Here is a 6,375-nt window from a genome sequence, read left to right on the forward strand (position 1 = left end):
GCCTGATGCCTGTGGATCAGGATATAAATTCTCTGCTACTTCTTCAGCACCACACTTGACTGCCTGGTGCCATGCTCTACACCACGATGGTAATGGACTAACCCTGTAAAACTGTAAGCGAGCTCACAACGTTCTCTTTTATAGAAGTGCCCTTGGTCATGATGTCTTTTCACAGCAACTAGGGATGGTAGGCACCCAGTACATACAACAAAGGCCACCACACAGAGGCATCTCCTTGCAGAGGGTGCTTCTGTCTTTAGACTACAAAAGATCTTCCTTTACAAACATAGTGTTATGTATAAGGTAACAAGTTAGTTTTGCTTTTTAAGGAGCACATCACTGGGTGAAGGGTTTTGCTCTGCAGTTTGGGGTTGGGATCCTAGGATTGACATATTCCAAGTAAGCACCCTGCCCCAGAGCTGTGCCCTTAGCTAAGACAGGATCTTCCTGTGTAACCCCAGTGGCCTCAAACTCACAGTCTTTGCCCATTGGCCACTCCAGCAACTGGGATTGCAGGCATGTGCCCTTACACCGTGGCTCCATGGTACTTCACCGAAGACCAGGTTTTCTCACATTTCAGTCATCAACTCTACTACTGAGCACAGAGGAAACTCCGCCTTAGTGTTTTACCCAGTGCATTGCTTATTGACCAAAGGAACTGCTAGCCAACACCATAATGCCTTTCTCTCCTGACTAGGTTCCACAGCCTTCTCAAGTCTAGGTGCCAGCTTCAAAAAGTCTTGGTCCATAGACAGTTGATGATGACCTTGGTCCTCCACAGACACAGTTCCAGTTGTGTTATACTGCTCAAGGCCCTTCAGCAGCTTCCCTTTTGTCCTAAGATAAGCACTTACCTCTCCAGGAGCATTTGAAGCCCTGCAGGATACCCCAATCCTCAGAACCTGAGGGATCAACACAGCTTATTTTCATTCTTGTTCATCCCCTGCCCCTGCCCCTGCCCCTGCCCCTGCCCCTGCCCCTGCCCCTGCCCCTGTGCCCTCCTTTCCTCCCCTGCCCAAGCTTCTAGTTTTTAGAAGCCAGGCCTGTGCAGGGTCTGGTTCAAGTGCCGTGCCCCTCGTGGAATGACATTGGGATTTCCCGTAGCATTTCCTCACTACTCTACCTTCTATGCCTACTGTACCTCCTGTGTAATTGCTGTTGAGAATTACAGGACTGAGAAAAGCCAAGCATGGTTTTGCTTGTTTCTCCACAGTTCTTGAGATGGTGCACTCACTCAGTCAGAGAGAACATGTAAAAATCCCTCAAAGTATAACAAAAGCAAACAAAGAAACAAAAAACCTAAGTAAATGCTTCCTCATACCCCGTAGGTATTCTCTACAACCCGGGTTATCAATGAAACCACCGCTGGGCGTGGTGATGCAGGCCTTTAGTCTCAGCGCTCTGGAGGCAGAGGCAAGCAGATCTCTGAGTTCAAGGTCAGCCTGGTCTTCAAAACAAGCTCCAGGACAGCCTGCATTACAACAGAGAAACCCTGTCATGAAAAAAGCAAAAAAAGATAGAAATAGAAAAAAGAAACTGCTGACCAGTGAGCAACCCGAAACTCCGCTCTCCGTGTTAGCCTGTCTTTTCATTCACTTCATGGGGTCACCACTCTGAAAGGTTACCGAAGAGCTCTGTCATTTTTTTAAAACTATTTATCGATTTTGTGAATTTCACATCGTGCATCCCAATTCTACTCATTGCCCAGTCCCTCCATATCTAGCCCCCACCCTTGCAATCTCACCCTCAAAAAAACAAACAAACAAACAAACAAACAAAAAACCAAATAAACATCTTGCTGTGGAAGCTGGAGTGTGTCCCACAGTACATTCCTTTGCCCAAACAGCTTTACTTGCAAATGTTCATTGCAGGGAGTCATTGGTTGGTTCGAGGCCTCTGGCTTCTGCTACACCATCAGTAGTGGCTCCCCACCGGGACACCGCCTGTTGTTGCCCTGTACCACGGAGATCTTGCAGGGCTGGAACTTTCATGAGATCCAGCAGCTCCTGGATGGGGTGGATGCTGAGGTGGGCCAACTCAAAGCCCTGGAGCTTGGCCTGAGCCGTAGCTCAGTTGATCAGCCTGCTAGCATTTCTGGGGCCCAAGCCACCAGGGCCAGCTCTCCCATGCTACTCTGGAGAGGGGCAGGGCCAGCTCACCCCTGTGATTTCTTAACTAAGCCAAGTCAACATTCTGGTATACTCAGGCATTTACAACACTCCATGGACTAATGCTTAAACTGTGAATACACTCTGCAGTAACTTCTTCTACCTGTTTGTTCTGGAACATACTACAGAATGTCAGTATATCCTAGGACTGTCTCTCTCTCTTCTTTTCAGGCACATCTCCTTCCCCTGCACATCCCCCAATATTAACAGCAGTATTTCAATACGAGACGCACAGACAGTGGTGACCACATTTAAAACTCGCAGGTGTATGAGATGTCTTTCTTACATTTAAAAATGCATAATAATGAGAACTCCCTGGAGAGAGTTCTGATTTGGTGGTTTGGCCTTTAAGATGGAATTTGGAGGGCTGGAGAGGTGGCTCAGTGGTTAAGAGCACCGACTGCTCTTCCAGAGGTCCTGAGTTCAAATCCCAGCAACCACATGGTGGCTCACAACCATCTGTAATGGGATCCGATGCCCTCTTCTGGTGTGTCTGAAGACAGCTACAGTGTACTTGGATATAATAAATACGTAAATCTTAAAAAAATAAAACATTAAAAAAAAAAGATTCCAAACAGCAGAGAGTTGAATGCTGGTGCTTAGCTGGCTTTCCCCTTCCCCCATTTTTGTCAGTCTGACACCCGCGTCCATGAAGCAATGCCACCTGTTTCCAAGTGTTCATCTCTCCTCAGTTACTTCTTTCATACATTCCAGAAGGGTGACTCTTGGCTGATTTCAAATTCAGCCAAGGTGACAATCAGAATTAAGCATCACAAGTCTACTCCTTGTCAAGTTAACATTTAAGCACACCACTGTGGACCACACCTTTCTTCCTTGGTCCTTGAAGGCTCATGTCCATCCCATTATGAGAAGTGCATTTAGTCCATCTGTCTCGGAACTCAAGACAAAACTCAACTGTGACTCTTGGTAAAATAATATTTTGAAGTTACGTACTTTCAATATGCAAGGGCATATAGGGTGAAGTTTTCCGTTCCAAAATGGAGGGATGGGAAAGAGAGTGAGGAAAGACTGAATCAAAGCAAGAACTGAAATCCAACAGGAAAACAGCAAACTCAACAGCTTTGTGGCCAGCACCTGAAGCAGCTGGTAATATCATCTATCACAGAAGACTTTTAGTTCTGTTTCCTTCAGCACATATAGTCTTTCTCTTGCTACACTTTGTGGCTATATATCTGTCCTCAGCAAACACTCGACAGTCCTGGCATCCTCCAATATAATCAAGTCTACTATAATGTAGATTTGATATGTACAGTTTTATACAAAGACCTTTCAGGGACTCCAACTCTGTTGTATATTGCCTGGTCCAGTGGCTTTGGTATAAGCTTGCATTATCCCATAACCCTTACACTTTTGCATGCTTGCAAAACCACTTGGCCTGTGCTGCTAAGTTCTGCGGCTAGCTCAAGATATTGTCTAGTCTCCTTCTACCACGGTTGCAGAGGCCTCTCTGAGTGGGGCTGACTCTGAGGGGACATGGTCTTCCAAGCAGTTGTTTCAGGGACATTCTTAGTTCAATATTTTTCTTCTCAAATGAGGTTTCATTTTCACAATTTGGTGTAGTGAAAACTTCTGGTTTATTTGGAAATTCAGCTATGTTAATGATGTTTTGTTGGGGCACATGGGTGAAATGATCGCTTGCTAAAACAGACACATGAAAGAATGCTTTCCTGACGCAGACACAGGTGAAAGGATGTTTTGATATAGTGGACAACTGAAAGGATGCTTGATGAAGGAGTTTAAGTATGAGCCCACGGACAGTGGGAGATGGAGCATTGGTTTGGTTTGCTCTCCCAAGCTATTCTTTTCTAATGACAAGCATGTTTTGGTTCACCTTACATACTGTCGTTCTTTCAGCTTGTGGAAAAACTCACCAAGGAACTGCTTGTGAGGTTCCTGTGGCAGCTTGCTGCTTCCACAGCCTCTCCTCAGGCTCTTTGGTGAGCATTGCAGTTTCTTCAGAATTGAACTACCACTGTTGGTTCGTGTGTGGTGTCTGCCTGCCTAGATGACTTGTCTGCAGCTGCTGAGCTGTATTTGGCATCTGCTATGGGTCTGAACTGCTGCCAGAGAAGATGGAGCTCGCCCACAAAGAACTATTGCTGAACAGGTTCACTTCCCCCACAGTCCAATAACTTTTATCTACCACCACCTTTGGTGGGTGGCAGACTAGAGGAGAGGTTGAATGACTATTAAAGTAGGTTGGAAAATATTTATGTCTTCAATTTTGTTTCTCTGATGATTGGATCTTGCTTTCAGGGCATCTTATCCCGTTCTACCCCTCCCTTTGAAGACTGGGATCTTTCTCTGTAATGGTATTAATCTTTTAAATTCCTCTTTCTCATTCCCCCTTATCTCCAATTGTAAAACACCTTTTATGCTTCTTTCTTTTCCAAACTGTTCATTTTCACACTTGTCTGCTTTGTTTTCCTGTAAATCTGAGTAAGAGCAGGGAGCAGTAACCATGCCACTTAGAAGTTACATTGTCTCGAAATTTCCCCTACGTAACAACTTAGCCCATTACTTTTTAACTCAGCTTCACTCAATGTTCCCAGGATATGGACAGAATACAGCCAGATTCTTTGCCAGAATCTACCATAAATGTGTGAGGCCAAGTGTGGTGGTTTGAATATGCTTGGACCAGGGAGTGGCACTATTAGGAGGTGTGGCCTTGTTGGAGGAAGTGTGTCATTGTGGGGTGAGCTTTGAGACCCTCCTCCTAGATGCCCATGAGACAGTCTCTTCTGGCTGCAGTCATATCAAGATGCAGAACACTCAACTCTTTCTCCTGCACTGACTGGATGCCACCATGCTTCCTGCCATGATGCTAATGGACTGAACCTCTGAACCTGTAAGCCAGCCCCAATTAAATGTTGTCCCTAATACAAGTTGCCTTGGTCATGGTGTCTGTTCACAGCAATGAAAACCCTAACTAAGATACCAAGTTTCTCCTAAAGCCTTGTTCCCCTCTGAGACATCACACGACCTACCTTTACTGTCTATACTCCCCACAGAATGACCCCTTATGCTCTGGTTACATTCTAGGACATCCCCACCTTGCAGCTCTGGACTCTTCTTCAATGTTCCCACAAACCAGTTCTGAAGGCCCAAGAATCACTTGGCCAGGTTTATCAGAGCAAAGGCTTAACCTCCCAGCACTAATTCCCCATGTTGGTTACTGAATGAAAACAGAACAGAAAGCTTATTGTAGATAAGGAGGAAGAAAGAACAGCCAGAAGTATCTGGAAGGGTTCAGACTAAACAGGGCCAGAAGGCTGAAATGGGACATGAGGAGAGGGTTCAGAGGGGTTGGGGATTTAGTTCAGTGGTAGAGTACTTGCCTAGCAAGCACAAGGCCCTGGGTTCGGTCCTCAGCTCCGGAAAAAAAAAAATAGAGAGAAGAGGGTTCAGGAGAGGAAGAGGAGATGGCATAGGGCAAACAGACCAAGAGACCTCCAGGAGCCAAGAGAGTAAGGGACCACACGTCCAAAATGATCAGGGTTATATAGGAATCAGAGAAGCTGAGGGAAGGAAAGTGAAGCCCAGGCCCTGGGAGGAAGAGGTTTAGGGTAGGGGGTGGGATGAAAAGTGCTGGGCAGGGTCACAGACCCTGAGTGGGACCTGTTAGAGGGTGGTTTTTCTAAGCCAATGGTTACTCTTCCCATTGCTGAGACAAAAATACTGACTAAAGCCACTTAAGGAGAGAAGGATTTATTTTGGATCACACTTTGAGGGTGTGGTCCATTGTGGTGGGAACTGAGGCAGGTGCATAGGCACCTTGGTGCACAGAGGCAGGGGCATGAGCAGCTGGTCACATTGTGTGCAGCCAGGAAGGAGAGAGAGAGAGAGAGAGAGAGAGAGAGAGAGAGAGAGAGAGAGAGAGAGAGAGAGAGAGAGAGAGAGAGGGAGAGAGAGGATAAATGCTGGTGGTTTAGCTGACTGTCGCTTTCTCCCTTTTATTCCCCACTCCATAGGATGGTACCCTCTATTCATAGTAGATCCTCCCTCCTTAATACATGTTTGTGAACCTCCTCAGACATGCCCAGATGTATATTTTCTAGGTGATTCCACATCCAATCAAATTGACAATGAGGAGAAACCTCCACGGCTTCCCAAGCCTCTTAAGCTGCATTTGCTTCTTGTGTCCTGTGAGCCTCTCCCTTCCGTCCAGGAAAGACTGGTTTTGGGA

This window comes from Rattus norvegicus, chromosome 17 (genome assembly GCF_036323735.1).
Source record: "Rattus norvegicus strain BN/NHsdMcwi chromosome 17, GRCr8, whole genome shotgun sequence".
In the NCBI taxonomy this organism is placed as follows: domain Eukaryota; kingdom Metazoa; phylum Chordata; class Mammalia; order Rodentia; family Muridae; genus Rattus; species Rattus norvegicus.